We start from the raw sequence: 23132 nt of genomic DNA on the forward strand, positions 1-23132 counted from the left end.
CTTGACACACTCTTTTTTATTCAGATGCTCTATTTAATTTCCAGAGAACAATATATTTTATAGTTATAAATCTTTTTCTCTTTTTTTTGTATCTAGGCCCAAGGCATAATATGATACATGGCCTCTAAAATAATTCACACAGGGCTGAGAGAGGTCAGTTAGCTACACATATCCTGGCAGGTGGTCCAGCTCACTACTTAAAGCCTTGTAGATCCAAGGTGCTTTATAGTCCCTTTCTGTAAAGTTACCACTGTGTGACATTGTACTCCCTTGCCTGGCTACTAAGGTTGGCATTCTATATGACAGATTGCTGTCCTGCCACTGAACTCATTGTTTTCAAAGTGCACTATTTTGTTTTTATGTGTTTAAAAAAATGAGAAGACACTCCTGAAGAAGTACTTAGCTTAGGTAAAAAAAAAAAAAAATTGTATCAGGCTTAGTGACATAGCACAAAAGCATATCCATTAGTGCAACAAAAAGAGGCAAGTTCAAGAAATCTAAAGCAAACAGATTGGAATGTTAGAATGTGTTTTAATTTGTATTTATTCCTTTTATGTTTGGCTACTAGTGGACTATGCACTACCTTTATGGACATAAAATGATTTCCTTGAGGTACCACATAAAGGTCATTAACCCCTTAGTGACCACAGCACTTTTCAATTTTCTTACCATTACGGACCAGGGCTATTTTTACATTTCTGCGGTGTTTGTGTTTAGCTGTAATTTTCCTCTTACTCATTTACTGTACCCACACACATTATATACCGTTTTTCTCACCATTAAATTGACTTTCTAAAGATACCATTATTTTTATCATATCACGATCGATTCCACCGCTTGAAACCCCTGAGGACGTACAGGGTACGTCCTTGGTCATTAAGTTACAGTTTTGTAGGATGTACACTGTACGTCCTTGGTCGTTAAGGGGTTAAAAGGACAGGAATCTCCAACATTTTCTTTCATGATTTGGATAGAACATATAATTTTAAACAACTTTCCAATATACTTCTATTATCAAATTTGCTTCATTATCTTGTTATTTTTTGGTGACGGAACAACATTACACTACTGGTAGCTAGCTGAACACATCTAGTTAGCCAATCACAAGAAACAAATGCGTGCAGGCACTAATTAGCAACTAGCTCCCACTAGTCTAGTATATGTGCGTATTCTTTTTCAGCAAAGGATACTAAGAGAATGAAGCAAATTTGAAAATAGAAGTGAATTTAAGTGTCTTAAAATGACATGCTCTATCTGAATCATCTAAGTTTCCTGTCCCTTTAAAATGAGGAAATTATTTATCAAAAATAATTCTAAAATATTAATCATCTGACAAACTTTCACCTAAAGAAACATAATAAAACCAACCTTTAGTTATCTTAAAATAGTTGTCAGTGTTAAAAAAAACAATATATGGCTTCTCACATTTATCAATTTAATAAACGTCCTTTACTTATAAGGCATATATATATATATATATAAATAATATGTAACATTATAAGGCCCAAAATCTCATTCAGAATCAGAAATATTTACTGTCTAGTAAATGTGTCTCCTTGCCCTACTTTATATCAATTATGTTTTTTTGGGTTGAGTACTGTTTTACATTTTACTAAACCAAGTATTTTAATTCTTCCATGAATAAAAATTGTGCAACACCTCTCCAGGAAAGAAGTAAGGCATAATTTTGATTTCTCTATTACGATAAGATTGAATTTGTAAGAAAAAAAGCAAAACATAATTATATTTTTACAGTTGTAGTGATAACAAAACCCAATAAACTAAATGTATTATTTATAAGAACTACACTTTAAATTTCAAAGCTTTCACATATTCAACTGTTTATTTGTTAGAATCTTTTATTTTAGTATTACTTGACATCAAAACCTGTTAATAATGTCTAATAATATATTAAAACATGAATAATGAAGAAGTAGATTTTTCATACTTAACTATATACCTGTCTCTTACCATACTGAGAGTTGATTATTCAACTTTTCACCCCATCAGTTTTCACAATACACTTTTCTATTCCTCCAAAGCAAAATCACTTCAAAGGTCCCAAACAGATTGATTCACATGTGAACACTGCTGAAACAGTCATTCAAGAATAGGGGGATGGAACAACCTTGTCTTATTTTTCTTTGAACCTACTGTTGCCATTTTACCAGTATTTACTTTGTATGGCCCATGTCTGAACCATGGAAATTAGAAAACAAACTCCTATTCAGCAAGTCATGTCAAAGGTGACTATCATGCCAGGATATGGAGAATGGGGCAGCTTTCTTCCTCTGAAAAGAAGAAGTCCACTGTAGCTTTGCTGTCTCTTGGTACATACCTGTGTCTGGCAATCTTTAGTTTATCTTGTCTGATACAAAATGCTTAGGGGATAGTTTCCTAATGAGCTGGAGAAGCATGGGTATTTGTTGCTGTCAAAGGGAAATGAAAATCAATGAGTTTTGTCTTATATCTGACTATCATTTTTTAATTCTTTTTTTGAAAGAAAACAATCTATAGTCAATCTTTGTTTTATTGTAGATTCAAAAGTCTGGTATAGCTATTTAGCAGGGCAGTGACATTTTACTTCATTTGTGTTTTTATAAAGTATGAAAAATAATAATTGTCTATCAATCTAACAAAATCAACAAAAATAAAATCATATTAAAACTAAACTTGAATTAGTTACAAGGCCACACTTAAGTTATTTTTCCCCATAAAACACTGTTACAATGCAATTTTTAAGCTTTATATCTCCAAGTCTAACACAATAATTTTCCACAACCAATCAAGGAATTGTGAACCTGATAAAATCAATTTCCATGGCAAATTTAATAAAGCTTCATGCAGAAGTTTTGGCTGTAACCATGTCTAAAATGTATCCAGTCCCTTCACACTTAAAAATGCATTTTACATGGTAAAAACATAAAAAAGTAGTCAGTGTATTTACCATAGAGTTTTAGGATTAGTAATAAATTGGATAGAAAACCCATTCACTCAAGATTTACCATTTTTTTTGAATTCTTGAAAATCTCAAGTCCTACCCTTAACTGGGGAGCTCTGTTTTTTTATATTACTGCAGTGAAAATATAGTGTTCTAACGTGTTTTTAGGAGACTCTGCACCACCTAATCCTACCTAACCCTACAGTTAAATGGACATGAAACCCCAAAATTTTAGTGCATGATTCAGATAAAGGGCTCTATTTAACAAGCTCCGTATGGAGCTTGATGGCCCCTGTTTCTGGCGAGTCTTCAGACTCGCCAGAAACAACAGTTATGAAGCAGCGGTCACAAAGACCGCTGCTTCATAACCTGTCCGCCTGCTCTGAGCAGGCGGACACATATCGCCGGAAATCAACCCGATCAAGTACGATCAGGTTGATTGACACCCCCCTGCTGGCGGCCTCTTGTGAGCTGCTGGTGCAATGCTGAATACGGCGAGCGTATTGCTCGCCGTATTCAGTGAGGTCTGGCGGACCTGATCCGCACTGTCGGATCAGGTCCGCCAGACCTTGATAACTTGGGGCCATAGCATACAATTTTAAACAACTTTCTAATTTTCTTCTATTATCAGTTTTAATTAATTCTTTTGGTAACATTTATTGAAGGAACAACAATGTACTACTGGGAGCTAGCTGAATACATTAGCAAGGTTGTATCTATGTGCAGCTACCAATCAGCAGCTAGCTTCCAGCTTTTGAGCTTACATAGGTGTGCTTTTCAACAAAGGATACCTATAAAAAGAAGCAAATTGGATAATAGAAGTAAAGTGGAAAGTTGTTTAAAAATTGTGGGTATCATCTAACTTTAAGAAAGTGGTTTGGGAGTTTATGCTGCAAAATGAGTCATATGACTAGGGTTATGCTGCAAAATAAGTCATGTGACTAGGGTGTCCATATTGCCGCTTTAAAAAGGGACACATATGAAATATACATATGTCAGGACTGTTTAAAGAAATGTTTTGTGTAAGAACCCTGACATATGTATTTTTCATTTGTGTCCCTTTTTAAAGTGGCAATATGGTCACCCTACATATGACCCCCCCCCCCACACACACGATTGTTACCTGTTCCCATGTTTCGCAGAACAAATTATGTGAGTTAAGTGATGGTAACTATTCATGAGGGACTGGACAGTTAGATAATAAGAGAGATAAAATGTAAATGATAAGTTGTATTGAGCTAATAATAATACTTATTCATATATTGTAGATCCTCTGATTCCCCAGACCCTCCTCAATCCCATTAACCCATTAACTTTTCAAGAAAGGTTCTGCATTATCTTTTGACACAACATCTAAATAATAAGTCTAAATAAATAAGTCAGTACCAGAAAATATTTCAGCTGCATTCCATCACTGAAGGAGATTCACTGGATCCTAGAAAAATCAACAAAACATTTGGTAAACAGTAGGATTTTTTTCACCTTAACACAATTACTCATTCACCCTATACCTAATATACCCTTTTCTCACTAAAAATATGTACTACAGTAAAGACTATGGGGCCGATTTATCATTGTCTGTCCAATATGATACTCTGTAGCGTATCATGTCTGTCAGACATCACTGAATGCCGACTTTTAACATCGCACATGCAGTTCTGGTGAACTGCTTGTGCAATGCCGCCCCCTGCAGATTTGCGGACGCTAGCAGGGGTGTCAATCAACCTGATCATATAGGATTGGGCGGATTGCAGACCGCAGCCTCAGAGGTAGCGGACCAGATATGGAGCAGCAGTCTTAAAGGGATAGTCAAGACCAGAATTTTTGCTGTTTTAAAAGATAGATAATCTCTTAATTACCAATTACCCAGTTTTGCATAACCAACACATTTATAATTATACACATTTTACCTCTGTAATTACCTTGTATCTAAGCCTCAGCAGACTGCCCCCTTATTTCAGTTCTTTCGACAGACTTGCATTTTAGCCAATCAGAGCTGTCTCCATGGTAAATTCACATGCATGAGCTCAATGTTATCTATATGAAACACAGGAACTAATGTCCTCTAGTGGTGAAAAACTATCAAAATGCATTTAGATTAGAGGTGGCCTTCAAGGTCTAAGAAATTAGCATATGAACCTCCTAGATTTAGCTTTCAACTAAGAATATCAAGAGAACAAAGCAAAATTGGTGATAAAAGTAAATTGGAAAGTTGTTTAAAATTACATGCCCTATTTTTATGGTTTTTTTTGGACTTGACTGTCCCTTTAAAACTGCTGCTTAATAACTGCTGTTTCCAGCGAGCCTAAAGGCTCGTGCGGTAACAGGGCATCAGGGGCCATTCGGCCCTTGATAAATCGACCCCTAAATGTTAGAAGCATCTAAAAACTGCAAAACAGCTCAACACAGGGCTGGAAATGGCTCAGCAGTTAAAGGGTTAGGACAATGTCTTTAATGTGTATAGTGTTTTCACAAACATACACATTTTTTGTCTTTAACACTAAAACAATGATACCCTAATACCTCACCCTAACATGAAGCAGATAATCTCTAAAAGTTCAATACTCTCTGGGGGGGTTTATTATCATAATGGGGCATAATTTGTGTTTCTTAGAAGTACTAAAAACTGCTTGAAATTAATTATTAATATTTAAAAAAAAAAATAAAGAAATATAACTTTGAAAATTAAAATAGAATATAAAACAGAATGTCTGTTTGATAATCAGTAGAAAAATATTATAAAACAATGCTGCCAATAGTGTGTTTTGCCAGTTTGTTTTCTAAAAAGGTTTTAATTAATAAAACAAATATTTATATCTATAGTTTGGCACCAGTCTGTGGTTTAATTACAAACCCAGAATATCCCATTTTCTTAAATGTTGCAATCCATGAATAATAAACACAGTTAGATGAAATCAATGCTATGCTAATTGCAATTACTTCTGAAAGCCAAAGAAGATTTAATTTGCCAAATGCAAAATTTAAAAATGTTTAGTTGTATTAATGATTACAAAACAAAAAAAGCATTAAATCAAAATAACAGACCCAAAACTTGCCAAAATAGCAGATTGTTATCTTTTCAAAATAAGTTAATATATTTACTCATTATGATTGTTTTTGTTATTTACAGCAAATGCAAACCACAAAAGATACATTTATGTAGTTAAAAACAACAAAACTTTCTTGAACACTATGCCAGGAATACACTTTTACTTTTTTATAAAAAAATGTCTGACTAGATACTATACTAGTTACTATTAACAGCAATTATAAAATAATATACAACTCATGGCTAGATTACAAGGGGAGCGCTATTTATTGCTCCCGCTCGAGCATTCACTGCACTAGAAGTAAGCTTTTTGTACGCGTCCGATACCACTCATATTACAAGTTGAAAGTAAAAAGGTTTTTGCTCACATGCTAACCTGACACGCAAAAAGACGAACTTACAATATTGCGACTGCGTTAACTTATTCCCCCATAGACTTCAAAGTGGAAAAAAATGTAGTTCTCATGTACGCTAAACCCAACTGAGTTAAGATCTAAATTGAGAAGTGTGATGCGCAAAATACATTTTACATTCCTATAATCGACACATAGAAAATAATGTACTTTTTTAATTAAATATATATTTCTATATATATCTGATGCTGTTCATGTTAAACACATATCTATACTTATATATCTATAGGAATATATATGGAGGTATAGGTATATACGTACATATATAGAAATATGCATTTAAGAATAAAAAGGACTTTATCCTGTAAGTGAAGCGCTCAACCTGGGGAATGAACAATAGCATAATAGCTTGTTCTATGGCTAGTTACCACCTAAGAAGCAGTCTCTTTTTGCCTAACATGTGACTTTCACAGAGAAAAACTTTCCTGTAGTATATCAGTCTGATCCTGACTAAACAGTGCAGTCCAGCACTGAAATACCAGGCAATCCCTCTCTGAACGAGAGAAACAGTAAAACCCCAGATGTACGTTTTGGCCTATTGTGGGCCTCGTCAGTGAGGTGCAGCCATATTCCTCTAGGCATACTGAGCAACGGGTCCATGTCTGGCTTCCCGCATCACCCTTAGGGAGACTTCCCTCAGGGTCATAATTTGCCTAAATAAAAACAGAGAAGCGGTCAACCTGGGAATGAACAATAGCATAATAGCTTGTTCTATGGCTAGTTACCACCCAAGAAGCAGCCTCTTTTTGCTCAATATGTGCCTTTCACAGAGAAGAACTTTCCTATAGTATATCAGTCTGATTCTGACTAAACAGTGCAGTTCAGTCCCGAAATAGCAGGCAATCCCTCTCTGAATGAGAGAAAGGGCAAAACCCCAGACGTATGTTTTGGCCAATTGCAGGCCTCGTCAGTGAGGTGAAGCCATATTCCTCTAGGCACACTGAGCAACGTGTCCACGTCTGGCTTCCCGCATCATCCTTAGGGAGACTTCCCTCAGGGTCAGAATTTGCATTAATAAAAACAGAGAAGCGCTCAACCTGTGAACGAACAATAGCATAATAGCTTGTTCTATGGTAAGTTACCACCCAAGAAGCAGCCTCTTTTTTCTCTACATGTGCCTTTCACAGAGAAGAACTTTCCTGTAGTATTTTATTCTGATCCTGACTAATTAGTGCAGTCCAGTCCAAAAATACCAGACAATCCCTCTCTGAATGAGAGAAACAGCAAAACCCCAGATGTACATTTCGGCCTATTGTGGGCCTCGTCAGTGAGGTGCAGCCATATCCCTCTAGGCACACTGAGCAACAGGTCCACATCTGGCTTCCCACATCACCCTTAGGGAGACTTCCCTCAGGGTCATAATTTGCATTAATAAAAACAGAGAAGTGCTCAACCTGGGAACAAACAATAGCATAATAGCTTGTTCTATGGCTAATTACCACCCAAGAAGCAGCCTCTTTTTGCTCAATATGTGCCTTTCACAGAGAAGAACTTTCCTGTAGTATATCAGCCTGATCCTTACTAAACAGTGCCGTCCAGTCCCGAAATACCAGGCAATCCCTCTCTGAACGAGAGAATCAGCAAAACCCGAATTGTACGTTTCGGCCTATTGTGAGCCTCGTCAGTGAGGTGCAGCTATATCCCTCTAGGCACACTGAGCAATGGGTCCATGTCTGGCTTCCCGCATCACCCTTAGGGAGACTTCCCTCAGGGTCACAATTTGCCTAAATAAAAACAGAGAAGCACTCAACCTGGGAGCGAACAATAGCGTAATAGCTTGTTCTATGGCTAGTTACCACCCAAGAAGCAACCTCTTGTTGCTCAACATGTGCCTTTCACAGAGAAGAACTATCCTGTAGTATTTCAGTCTGATCCTGAGTCTAACTAAACAGCACAGTCCAGTCCTGAAATACCAGGCAATCCCTCTCTGAATGAGAGAAACGGCAAAACCCCAGATGTACGTTTCGACCTATTGTGGGCCTCATCAGTGTGGTGCAGCCATATCCCTCTAGGCACACTGAGCAACGGGTCCACGTCTGGCTTCCTGCATCACCCTTAGGGAGCCTTCCCTCAGGGTCATAATTCGCATTAATAAAAACAGAGAAGCGCTCAACCTGGGAATGAACAAAAGCATAATAGCTTGTTCTATGGCTAGTTACCATCCACAAAACAGCCTCTTTTTGCTCAACATGTGCCTATCAAAAGAAAAATACAAAAACAACTTCCCACGGATCATACCCACACAATTACCTACAGTAACTACCTCTTTCTTAAAAATCAAAATATTACGCACATCCCACAACACCTCCTTCACACAACATGCCAACAACCATATCAATCTTGCTTTCTCCTTTTCCACACCACTTCCACACAAACTATACATCATCATATTAAAAGTAAAAAACTGCACTCCAGTCAAACCCTTAATCATCCTTTTCAAACTTCTCCAAACATCCCTAGCATACTCACAATTCCAAAACAAATGAATAACACTCTCGCTTTGACAACAACCATCTCTAGGACACACTTCTGAAGCCACTAAACGATGCATTCTCTGAAAATCCCTTGTTGGCAAACACTTATGCACACTCATCCAACTAATATTTTTCTGCCTATTCATCAAATACTTATTACACACATTTTTCCATACCAACACATATACATTTTTCATTCAAACCCCCAATCAACTCAAGACCTTCCTTCTTCTCCAACATTTTCAACACCATTCTGTTTGCACACCACATCTCCCTACTAACATTCTCCAAACCATATTTTTTAATCCAACATTCCACCATTACATAAAACCACGGAACAGCAAAACATACCAGTTTCTTTCTATCAATCTCAAATAAACCATATTGTCTTAAAACATTTTCACAAGCATACTTTACCATACAACCAGCCATGCTATCCTTACCACTCAGAACCACACACCTACTAACATATTTCACAGCCAAAAATCTATCCACATTTGGAAAAACCTTACCACCAACATTCTTACTCTTAACAACAACATCTCTTTTCAAACGCTCCATACCAGAACTCCAGAAAAAAGAAAACAACACTCTCAAAATTCTCCGAAAAATCCTCTCAGGTGGCGGAAAAACTAACGCCAAATATAACATAATAGGGATCAAAACCGATTTAATAACTAACATTTTTCCTTCCAAAGATAAAGTCCTTAAAGACCAAAACTGAAGTTTTCTACTTACTTTATCAAAAACATTCTCCCAACTTTCCAAGCCTTTCAAATCCACATCAAATTTCACACCCAACACCTCAATTGCACCTTCAGTCACAGGCCATCCACAGGAATCAATCTCCCTATCATTACCAAAAACTTTAACTTTACACTTATTCCAATTAACTCTGAAACCACTTGCCATACAAAAACATTCAACTAAAGTTTTCACCCTCCTCAAACCAGCCTGAGTCTCACATACCACACTCACATCATCCATATACCCAATCACTTTTAAACACCTTCCATTACTACCAGGAACACTCACACCTCTAACTAATTTATCCTTCCTCAAACTAGTTAATAATGGCTCAATGACACATACAAATAACACAGGAGACAAAGGACATCCTTGACGCACTCCAGATTTAACACAAAATTCCTCAGTCAAAAAACCATTAACCTGAACTTGACTCACAATATCACTATACAAACATTTAAACCATCCAATAATCTTATCAGAAAAACCTAAACGTTCTAAAACATGAAACATAAAATCATGCACTACCCTATCATACGCTTTTTCAAAATCCACAATAGCAACAGCAACAGACCTCATCCTCTCCCTCACATACCACAGTACATCGCGTAGTAACAACAAACTTTCAGAAATCTGACGCCCAGGAACAGCACACACTTGCTCTTCACCCACAACCTTACCAATCACTCCACGCATTCTATTTGCCAACACCTTTGCAATAACCTTATAGTCAACATTCAACAACGTAATCGGCCTCCAATTGCTCAAATCTCTCTTATCACCCTTTTTAAATAACAAAACAATCAAACCTTTCCAAATTGAAACAGGCAAAACATTCATTCTAAAAACAAACTTACAAACATCCAACATATCCACCCCAATCAAATTCCAAAAACAAGTATAAAATTCAACAGGCAAACCATCACAACCAGGTTCCTTCCCATTCTTAAAACTCCTAACAACCTCTGCAATCTCATCCAAACTTAGATCCCTTTCTAACAAATCATTATCATATTTTTCCAACTTAACCTCAATGTCTTCCAACAACTCATTTTCCAATAAAACATCTCTTGTTTTTTCTTTATACAGCTCACTGTAAAACTCATGAACTTCATGCAAAACACCATCCGTACCATTAACTTCACACTCAACCTTATCAAAAACACTAACAAAACCAGTCTTTCCTTCAAAAGCTTTCTTAAAAAAATATTTACTACAAGACTCATCCTTTTCCATTTTCTCCAATCTTGCCATAAAAACAATTTTCTTTCCTTTTTTCATGCATACACTTTTTAATTATCTTTCTTGCTTCAGCAATTTCCTCATGCACATCAATACCACAATTTCTCAATTCATACAAATACAACAACCTCAGATACCATTTATCATACAACTCCCTTTCCATTCTAGCTTTCTCACAGCCTTTCTTAATAAAAAAAACCCTCTTTATTTCCACCTTCAACCATTCTCACCACATAAGCGCATTACTAAAATCACATTTTCTTTCACGGCACCTTTTATACATCCAAACAAACTGACGCTTAAACTTCTCATCTTCTAACAAATCCACATTCAGTTTCCAAACACCCTTACCATACTTGATCTTCAAAACACAATTCACCTTACACATCAAAAGGGCATGATCCGTAAAGGGCATCCGCTTTAAAGAAAAATCATCAACACATAAAAATTTAGATAAAAAACAAAAGTCAATTTGAGATTTTATCCCACCACTATTACTAAAGAAAGTAAAACCCTCCCCTGAAAAGAAACAGACCCGAAGTCATCCTTTAAACCGAAAGATTTAAGCAAATCAAGTAAAAACTTCCCTGAGCTATCCACCCTACAATCACTCCCACCCTCTCTGTCCCCATTCTTAATAATACAATTAAAATCCCCAACCAAAAAAGTTGGCTCTCGACCTGGCAGAAAAAACTTTAAAGTTTCAAAATTAAGCAAACGTTCTACCCTATTTGGAGAAGCATATACATTAAACAAACAAAAAACAGTCCCACAAAAACTAAAACTAACCAAAAGTACCCGACCTGGGACAATATGAACTACATTAAGGATAGAAAAACTAAACCCCTTAAACAAAACTCCCACCCCCCCATTCCTATCAGAAGAACAAGACCATACTTTAGGACCATATTCCCAGTCAGCACATTTAGGATGTTCAGAGAGACCACATTCCTGCAAACAAAAAATATTAGCAGAATATACAGATAATAATTTAAAAATTGCAGCTCTCCTTGCTATAGTTGTCATACACCTGATATTAAGGGAAGAAATGGTCAGAAACATCACAAAAATAAATTAAAGAAAAACAAAAAAAGAAATAACATCAGGACTTCTTCTTTCCTTTCTTTTTCTTAGGACTCAAAGGAGATCCTTTAAATCTGCCTCTGTGATGTTCCAACCTCCTAGGCTCCCCCTTGCCAGCCTCATAACCAGTAACTTCAGCAAGTTGGTTCACATCTCTTTTATCTAGATAACCAACAGAAGAGGCATCAGAAAAGTCACCTATACACTGGCTTGAGTCAGAAGGAACATCTTTAGTAGAGACAGAAGGAAACTCTGAAATAAAAGAGTCAGCATCACTTGTAGTATCTGGATCTGCACCCTTAACTACTGGAAGATCCAAATCAGGACTCTCCCATCCATCAGAATCCGCATCTTTTTTTCGCTTGGAGGCAGATTTTTTTCCCTTCAGTGTCCATATCCTCCTCAGAACTAGAGGACACAACAGCAGACCAATCAATGTTCTCCCCTTCACCACGAACAGCATCAGGAGCAGGATCACAAGATGACTCAGTGAAGGAAAAATTATCTGTCCCAGGAACAGCAACAGTATCATCCACAGAATTGGGCAACAGGGTTTCAAGAACATCTGAAGCAGCTATAACATTAAATGTAGCAAGATCCACCTCCTGAAGATGAGATTGGGCTTCCTCCACCTTCTCAGCCACAGGAACCACCACAGGAGCATCAGACACCTCTCCGACAGGGACCCCAACTGCAGATTTCTTACACAAAAGAGGTAATATAGAGTTCAATGCCTCATCAGAGACCTCCTCCTCATTCACAGATGGCTCAACTGCAACTGAAGATGGTTTTTTTTTTGCAACATCAGCATAGGAAGGCTTCACTCTATCAAGCCCCTGCAACATCATCAAAGGACACATCCTGCAGAGATGACTTGAAGAACCACACATGTCACAGGTCCGGCGTTTACTACAGTGGGCAACAAGATGATCCTCCTCACCGCAATTTCGACATCTGGCACCTGGGTAATTTTCAGCAATGTGACCAAACAGGTTGCAACTACGGCAAAAAAGAGGAAAGTCATCATAGTATAGGAAACCTCTATTTCCACCAATGGCGAAAGTCTGTGGAGGGTGTTTCTTTCCACCAATACCTAATTCATCTGGCACAAACCGCACCCAGAACCTGCGCTTTCCATTGAAAGTCCCAAACTGATTCTTCAGCTTGCTACCTCCTTGAACATCATCAAAGTAGCGACAAAGAAACAGACTAATTTCCACATCAGTGACCCAAGGGTTGTACATATGTACTGTCACCGAGATTCTTCTCTCCCTCTGCACACAGGCAACAAATTTCATGCCAACCAACTCTGGAGCAGCAGCCATATCAATAGTCCGTTGATAGCAGGTCTGTAAATAATGCTCATCCATGAAAGCCACATCAAAAATCCCTCTTGAAGGGAATGACTGAACACAATGCAAACTTGCTCTTGGCATCTTCAAAACACCCTCCAAAACCACCTGCTGGACATGAGCCAAACCAATCTTCTCTCGAAAGTCCTCAGAAATAAACACCCGAAGTGTATGGGGAACATTTGGCATATTGGTAGCCATATTTGCCCTATTGCCTCTTTAGGCTGGATTTCAGAGTGCCCCCCCCAAAAGCAGCATGTGGCTGAAGTTCAGGGACGATGCCACAAGGCCAAGGGGACGGCCCTACTACCCAGTTGCTCTACACCTAAGGAGTAGCCACCCCCCCAATAGCAGCAGGAGCCCAAAGCCCAAAGGGAAAGGACCCCAGGCCGAAGGAGCAGGTCTCCAGGCAGCAAATCTTTCAACCAAGACCAAGCACAGAAAACTGCACTTGATCCAAGCCAAAGGCCCGAGAAGCAACCTCAGCTGATCATTTCGGCCTATTGTGGGCCTCGTCAGTGAGGTGCAGCCATATCCCTCTAGGCACACTGAGCAACAGGTCCACGTCTGGCTTCCTGCATCACCCTTAGGGAGCCTTCCCTCAGGGTCATAATTTGCATTAATAAAAACAGAGAAGCGCTCAACCTGGGAATGAACAATAGCATAATAGCTTGTTCTATGGCTAGTTACCACCCACGAAACAGCCTCTTTTTGCTCAACATGTGCCTTTCACAGAGAATAACTGTCCTGTAGTATATCAGTCTGATCCTGAATTAACAGTGCAGTCCATTCCCAAAATACCAGGCAATCCCTCTCTGAACGAGAGAAACGGCAAACCCCAGATGAACATTTTGGCCTATTGTGTGCCTCGTCAGTGAGGTGCAGCCATATCCCTCTAGGCACACTGAGCAACGGATCCACGTCTGGCTTCCCGCATCACCCTTAGGGAGACTTCCCTCAGGGTCAAAATTTGCATAAGTAAAAACAGAGAAGAAGCTCAACCAGGGAACGAACAATAGCGTAATAGCTTGTTCTATGGGTAGTTACCAGCCAAGAAGCAGTCTTTTTTGCTCAACATGTGCCTTTTACAGAGAAGAACTTTCCTGTAGTATATCAGTCTGATCCTGACTAAACAGTGCAGTCCAGTCCCGAAATACCAGGCAATCCCTCTCTGAACGAGAGAAACAGCAAAACCGCAGACGTACGTTTCGGCCTATTGTGGGCCTCGTCAGTGAGGTGCAGCCATATCCCTCTAGGCACACTGAGCAACGGGTCCACACCTGGCTTTCAGCATCACCCTTAGGGAGACTTCCCTCAGGGTCATAATTTGCATTAATAAAAACAGAGAAGCGCTCAACCTGGGAACGAACAATAGCATAATAGCTTGTTCTATGGCTAGTTGCCACCCAAGAAGCAGTCTCTTTTTCTCAACATGTGTCTTTCACAGAGAACAACTTTCCTGTAGTATATAAGTCTGATCCTTACTAAATAGAGCAGTCCAGTCCCAAAATACCAGGCAATTCCTCTTTAAATGAGAGAAAAGGCAAAACCCCAGATGTACGTTTCGGCCTATTGTGGACCTCGTCAGTGAGATGCAGCCATATCCCTCTAGGCACACTGAGCAACGGGTCCACATCTGGCTTCCAGCATCACCCTTAGGGAGACTTCCCTCAGGGTCATAATTTGCATTAATAAAAACAGAGAAGCGCTCAACCTGGGAACGAACAATAGCATAATAGCTTGTTCTATGGCTAGTTGCCACCCAAGAAGCAGTCTCTTTTTCTCAACATGTGTCTTTCACAGAGAACAACTTTCCTGTAGTATATAAGTCTGATCCTTACTAAATAGAGCAGTCCAGTCCCAAAATACCAGGCAATTCCTCTTTAAATGAGAGAAAAGGCAAAACCCCAGATGTACGTTTCGGCCTATTGTGGACCTCGTCAGTGAGATGCAGCCATATCCCTCTAGGCACACTGAGCAACGGGTCCACATCTGGCTTCCAGCATCACCCTTAGGGAAACTTCCCTCAGGGTCATAATTTGCATTAATAAAAACAGAGAAGCGCTCAACCTGGGAATGAACAATAGCATAATAGCTTGTTCTATAGCTAGTTACCACCCAAGAAGCAGCCTCTTTTTGCTCAATATGTTTCTTTCACAGAGAAGAACTTTCCTGTAGTATATCAATCTGATCCTGACTAAACAGTGCAGTCGAGTCCCAAAATACCAGGCAATTCCTCTCTGAACAAGAGAAACAGCAAAGCCCTAGATGTACTTTTCGGCCTATTGTGGGCCTTGTCAGTGAGGTGCAGCCATATCCCTCTAGGCAAGCAATATTTAGTGATCCACCTGTCATCTAGCCCTAAATACCTATAAACTAAAATATTATCAGCCTTAAATAGTGAATAACAACATAAGATCTCGAAATGGATTATGATCTTTACTTTGTGACTGAGGCACTGCCATAATGATAGCATTTTGAGATGTTTTGCAATGCATTTAGACTTGACATTGACTTAATGGAAGACCTCCTACAGTGTTAGATGCATATAATATTTAACTATTTTAGGAGTCATTCACAATCTTTCCATTATCAGCTCATGATATTGAGTCTTTGGCCATTATTATCAGAGTGTGTTTTTAAAGTGATCACAATTTGAAAGGTATTCTGCCAATAAAAGGCCCCTAGCTTTGAAAACATCAATGAAACATATTTACGTTTGTTAAGTTCATACTATTGGGATAGAAATTTGCAATCCAAATGCAAAATGTCAGATACAACGGCTATTTGGCAACTCAACAGAATACATTTAAATTGTTTGGATTGATATGTCTGTACAGAGGCAAATAATAACATGTTTAAACTTAAATTCTTGTTCTTAAACCAATGTAATATGTGTTAAACAATCTAAATTCCTTTTGCATATGAGCATGATGGATATGCTGGGAATGTTTGTTCAATTGATTTTTTATGGTTATTATTGTAAAAGTTATTTAAAATAAGTTGTTTTTTAAATAACTGATTGAGATAAAAGCATCTGATTTTGAGAGATTTTCATCTTTGATCAAGAACAATGCAGGAAATGAATTGTGGCCACATGTTATATTATCTTCTATAATAGGATGTTAACAGTTCACAAAATGTAAATTGTGAAAGCAACATATTTTTTAGGTTTACACTGCTAAGCCATTGAAAGAATGCAGCCACTAATATCTTGCCGAAAGTTTAAAATCTCAATATACAAACTGGGGTTTGTCTTTGCTAAATAATGGCATAAAAACATTCTTAAAGTCTTATGTCAACGTTCTTTTTTAAATAGCAAAACAATTTAACTATAAGCAAGTCCTGACAGAGATTCTTTATATAGAATTTAGTGCGGATTACAAGTGGCACACTATTTAGTACTCCCACTTGTGCGTTAACTTCACTACAAGTAAGCTTTTTGCAGTTGTTGGGTAGTGCGTGCATTATAAGTTGGAAGTAAGAAGTTTTCACACAAGCAATAACCCGACACACGCAAGAAGACAAACTTCGAATATTGTAACTACATTAAGATATTCCCCCTAAGACTTCAATGAAGCGCGAAAAGTGGAAAAAACTAACATCTTTACTCAATCGCATTTACTCAAGTGCACTAAACCGACACAAAATATGAATATTTCACATTCCAATGTTTTTCACATAGCAGAATATGTTCTATTTACTCTTAAATACAGGGAGTGCAGAATTATTAGGCAAGTTGTATTTTTGAGGATTAATTTTATTATTGAACAACAACCATGTTCTCAATGAACCCAAAAAACTCATTAATATCAAAGCTGAATAGTTTTGGAAGTAGTTTTTAGTTTGTTTTTAGTTATAGCTATTTTAGGGGGATATCTGTGTGTGCAGGTGACTATTACTGTGCATAATTATTAGGCAACTTAACAAAAAACAAATATATACCCATTTAAATTATTTATTTTTACCAGTGAAACCAATATAACATCTCAACATTCACAAATATACATTTCTGACATTCAAAAACAAAACAAAAACAAATCAGTGACCAATATAGCCACCTTTCTTTGCAAGGACACTCAAAAGCCTGCCATCCATGGATTCTGTCAGTGTTTTGATCTGTTCACCATCAACATTGCGTGCAGCAGCAACCACAGCCTCCCAGACACTGTTCAGAGAGGTGTACTGTTTTCCCTCCTTGTAAATCTCACATTTGATGATGGACCACAGGTTCTCAATGGGGTTCAGATCAGGTGAACAAGGAGGCCATGTCATTAGATTTTCTTCTTTTATACCCTTTCTTGCCAGCCACGCTGTGGAGTACTTGGATGCGTGTGATGGAGCATTGTCCTGCATGAAAATCATGTTTTTCTTGAAGGATGCAGACTTCTTCCTGTACCACTGCTTGAAGAAGGTGTCTTCCAGAAACTGGCAGTAGGACTGGGAGTTGAGCTTGACTCCATCCTCAACCCGAAAAAGCCCCACAAGCTCATCTTTGATGATACCAGCCCAAACCAGTACTCCACCTCCACCTTGCTGGCGTCTGAGTTGGACTGGAGCTCTCTGCCCTTTACCAATCCAGCCACGGGCCCATCCATCTGGCCCATCAAGACTCACTCTCATTTCATCAGTCCATAAAACCTTAGAAAAATCAGTCTTGAGATATTTCTTGGCCCAGTCTTGACGTTTCACCTTGTGTGTCTTGTTCAGTGGTGGTCGTCTTTCAGCCTTTCTTACCTTGGCCATGTCTCTGAGTATTGCACACCTTGTGCTTTTGGGCACTCCAGTGATGTTGCAGCTCTGAAATATGGCCAAACTGGTGGCAAGTGGCATCTTGGCAGCTGCACGCTTGACTTTTCTCAGTTCATGGGCAGTTATTTTGCGCCTTGGTTTTTCCACACGCTTCTTGCGACTCTGTTGACTATTTTGAATGAAACGCTTGATTGTTCGATGATCACGCTTCAGAAGCTTTGCAATTTTAAGAGTGCTGCATCCCTCTGCAAGATATCTCACTATTTTTGACTTTTCTGAGCCTGTCAAGTCCTTCTTTTGCCCCATTTTGCCAAAGGAAAGGAAGTTGCCTAATAATTATGCACACCTGATATAGGGTGTTGATGTCATTAGACCACACCCCTTCTCATTACAGAGATGCACATCACCTAATATGCTTAATTGGTAGTAGGCTTTTGAGCCTATACAGCTTGGAGTAAGACAACATGCATAAAGAGGATGATGTGGTCAAAATACTCATTTGCCTAATAATTCTGCACTCCCTGTATACTGTATATGATCCCAGAGAGGAAAATCCCAGTCCCACGTTACCAACTTCCAGGGTGCTCCATATATAAACAGAAAGGCACTCACTGGTCTTCAATATATAAAACTTAACATTTATTTACAAACTTAAAACAGCATAACATTTTGGTGCCATTACAGCACCTTTGTCAAATGCCTAGAGTGGTTCATAAATATCAACCTAAAAACAGTTGCTGACAATGTCTTTACACAAGAAATTTATACCTCACCGACCGCATTATCCCAGACACGCCGTCCCATTGTGATGCCATCATCAGGACATGACGCATCACGTGGGCTGCGTGTGATGACAGCGGTTACCATGGTAGTCAGTAAACAATGTAAACAACACACATACAATTTTATGATCGTAGTCATCTTAATGCCAATATATAAATAATGTAGTATTCTATATTCTTAGATGATTTGTACTTTGGAATCTTATATTGGATCACCGAGTTACTATTACTGTACTGGGTATTATACAGCAATCTTAGTGTTAGATAACTAGAGACTTACTCTAATACAAATGTATTGATAGGGTTGTTAACCATTTAGTGATTTATACTGTGTTGGATATTCCAAAGTCTATGTTCAATTGGACACACGGCAACCATGTAATAACGTAACTTCAGTCGGAATTAATACATTGACTATATTGTGAAGTACTTGGTTGAATGGCTTTGATATGGGTTTAGTTCATACCACGTTGACTGTGTATGTATATATTAGTATAATTCTATCGTGACAATCCACCACAGCAATTCAGTTTGTATCTTTGGCATTAATTGTGTCTTACAAGTAGCCCCTGTGGTTATTCTTGATACTATTGTAGCTACTGTGTTTCTATAAACTTGTTAGTGCCTGACGGTCTAAATATTTGTCTGCCAGCAACAGTGTCTAATATAATTTATCCACTTATGATAAAATATTATGCACATTTACAGATTAAACTCAAGTAGGAATATTACAACAGATAATGCTACTAGATTAAACCGCCCTGTATAAACAGATCTAATAATATTAACGGCAGTTACATCGTTTAAAATTTCCTTGTGGCTGATATATATCCACATGATAATAGCTATAGAATCACAGATTCCTAAGGAACTCTGCAAACCTATACAGTTTTTCCAAAATCTAAGTGGACATACGGATAGTGACCTACGGTGCAGTTTACTACACACTGCTTTAGAGCAACAGAAATAATATTCTGTCCTCTGTAATGTGCATGATATTTTATCATAAGTGGATACATTATATTACACACTGTTGCGTGGAGACAAATATTTAGACTGTCAGGCACTAACAAGTTTATAGAAGCACAGTAGCTACAATAGTATCAAGAATAACCACAGGGGCAACTTGTAAGACACAATTAATGCCAAAGACACAAACTGAATTGCTGTGGTGGATTGTCACGATAGCATTATACTACGTATTAATTATGTATTAATTCAGACTGAAGTTACGTTATTACATGGTTGCCGTGTGTCCAATTGAACATAGACTTTGGAATATCCAACACAGTATAAATCACTAAATGGTTAACAACCCTATCAATACATTTGTAATAGAGCAATTCTCTAGTTATCTAACACAAAGATTGCTGTATAATACCCAGTACAGTAATAGTAACTCGGTGATCCAATATCGGATTCCAAAGTACAAATCATCTAACAACAACAAGTAGGCATATAGATATAAATAGCACACATATTACTTGTGGGATATAATTACTCATATAATTACATATCATTTTAGTGCTTAGCAATCTTGCCACTATTTGAATGGCAGTATATTCGATTGTCTGAATATCACCATATCAACTGTCTGCACCTAGCACCTACACTACTTGAGAATCCTACTTGCCAAGCCTTTCTTTCCCTCCAAGCTGTACTACAATCTAGTAAAGGAGACCCCCATTTTAGGTCACTTTGTTTACCCCGCAGCATATCAACCTAAGTTACTATACCAATTGGCTACCTGATGTGATAGTATCCAGGATAGCAAATTACAATCAGCTCTATACTTTCGAGCTGTTATTAAATGTATCCTCTGTTAAAAATACCCACTATAATTTAATATATTTATTTTATTATATTTTTGTTGACGCAACTTTTGTGTGGGATTTGAGTGCTAAGGTGTATTCTTTCTGTGCAACTATCTCTTAGTTGCTTTTGTTGAAATGTATGCCTAATACACAGCACCTCTGGGCTAATTCATATCCTGTATAAGGCCATTTGGAAATAATTCTGGGCCTATCCCTTTTATTACCATATACTAGTAGTGCCATCACTCTTTCCTCATTTTGAACAGATTGTCATCTACCCCCTAGTGGGCTCAGGGATTTTTTTTTTTTAATGATCAATACTGTCGAAAAAGTATAAAACATAACTGAAAGTTGTTTTTATTATTATTATCACACATTTACATTTCATATTGTATATTCAATGTGTAATGGCATATAGAGAGACACTGTACAAACTTATGACATCCAATGTCCTGCAAACAGATCTGTTAATCAGGCGTTTGTCTCCCCTAAAAGGAACACATACATATTACTCTGTTAAATAGCTTTGGAACATTGCTAATGCTGCATAAGACCAGTGTTAGCATCTACTAGATATTTAGTTTCTCCATCAGCTACTTCCTCTGCTCCTGCCCCCACTATTGAATTAGCTTATCATCATTTAGTCCTGTTCTGTTGAACAGTGATTATAAACTGCTGACCATATTTCATTTTACATCAATCAGCCTGCTATCTGGCCATTGTACCTGTTGGTAATTTTTCATTACTGTATCTTATGACCCTTACTACTAATCTGATGCCCTGCTTCTGAAAAAAGCTGATTATTTCCTTCCCTGGTATCCTACTGACTTTTGACAATTACCCATAGGCCATAGCTGTATTCCATGTGTACTAAAAAAGCTTGACCTCTTCTTTTCTCAGGGCTCAGAGAACGTATGCTATTGCTTAAGTTCTATCCTTGTTGAGTCTCCTGATTACTCTCTGGGCTATGCTTTTCTAGATATCAGTCCTAAGTGGTTATTAGATTAACCAATCAGGATTGCAGTGGGTGTGCTCACTGTCAAAATTGAGTTATCCAATTGAACTATTTAATCAATGACCCTAGCTCACCTCAAGCACATAAATATTTTAAAATATCCACAATTGTACATATTACAAAAACCACATTTTGTAAATATAAGCAATATTTTATCAAAACATTGCACTAACTTAGCACCAATTCTCATTGTACTCCAAGCTTATTTTACTAAACTACTAGAAATCTTTAACCTACTCTAAGAATCAATGCAAAACATCAATTCAGATATTATCTGACACAATTTTGTTCTCTTCAAGCACATCAGGACAAAAACCCTAGATAATTTTTTTCCTGTACCATATATACCATTATTCATATGGTCCAGAAGGAAATCTTAAAGGCAATTTTTTTTTATCAATCAATACTTCATTATATGATGCAAAACTTAGTATGAAGAGAATGAAGAATAATTGATAATAAAAGAAAATTAGAAAGTTGCTTAAAATTGCATGCTCTATGTGAATCATGAAGGTTTAATTTTGACTAAACTATCCCTTTAAATAATCTTACAAAAACTGGATTTCATATTGAAAACTGTGTTTGCCTTCTGTATACTGTATATTCTAAGAGACTGAAATGCAAAATAAATTATATTTATTAATATTTGACTAGATGTGTATATTTTTAATATCTAATGACACCTGAAATACAATTTATTTGAATTTTAGTACTGTGACTTTGCAACTTTTAGACAGTATTGATTAAAAAGTGTATTTACTAATAAAATTTTAGATTTCATAGACTCTTGGTTCATCTTATTCTTTAAAATGTTGAGCAATAGGTGAAGAAAAATATGTTAACTAAAAATAAATTTTCATTAATGCTCAAATATAAATGAAAAAAAGGAGGAGCCAATATGTACATTATATTTCCTTTAGTGACAATAATTTCTGTGACATCATCAAATATGCAAAATAATCTACACTATGAAATATTTTTATAGTTTTTTTACAGGTCTACTAATGTACATTCAACTGCTGCTTTACTTGTTTTTATATATTTTTATTTATTTTTTAGTGTTATCAATAGGTTATGCTTACAAATGTCTTATGCAGTGCAAATTAGGGTATCTTAACAAACCTCTAGTCAAAATGAGAGATTAATAACATTATTTACATGGTGCACAGTGTAGGTGTGAAATCCTGTCATTTAAAGGGACAATCAACACCAGAATTTTTGTTGTTTAAAAAGAAAGATAATCCCTTTATTACCCATTCCCCAGTTTTGCATAACCAACACAGTTATATAAATACACTTGATACCTCTGTGATTACCTTGTATCTAAGCCTCTGTAGACTGCCCCCTTATTTTAGTTCTATTGACAGACTTGCTTTTTAGCCAATCAGTGCTCACTCCAGGGAAACTTCACGTGCATGAGCTCAATGTTATCTATATGAAACACATGAACTAATGCCCTCTAGGGGTC

The sequence above is a fragment of the Bombina bombina genome, chromosome 4 (assembly GCF_027579735.1).
Source record: "Bombina bombina isolate aBomBom1 chromosome 4, aBomBom1.pri, whole genome shotgun sequence".
In the NCBI taxonomy this organism is placed as follows: Eukaryota; Metazoa; Chordata; class Amphibia; order Anura; family Bombinatoridae; genus Bombina; species Bombina bombina.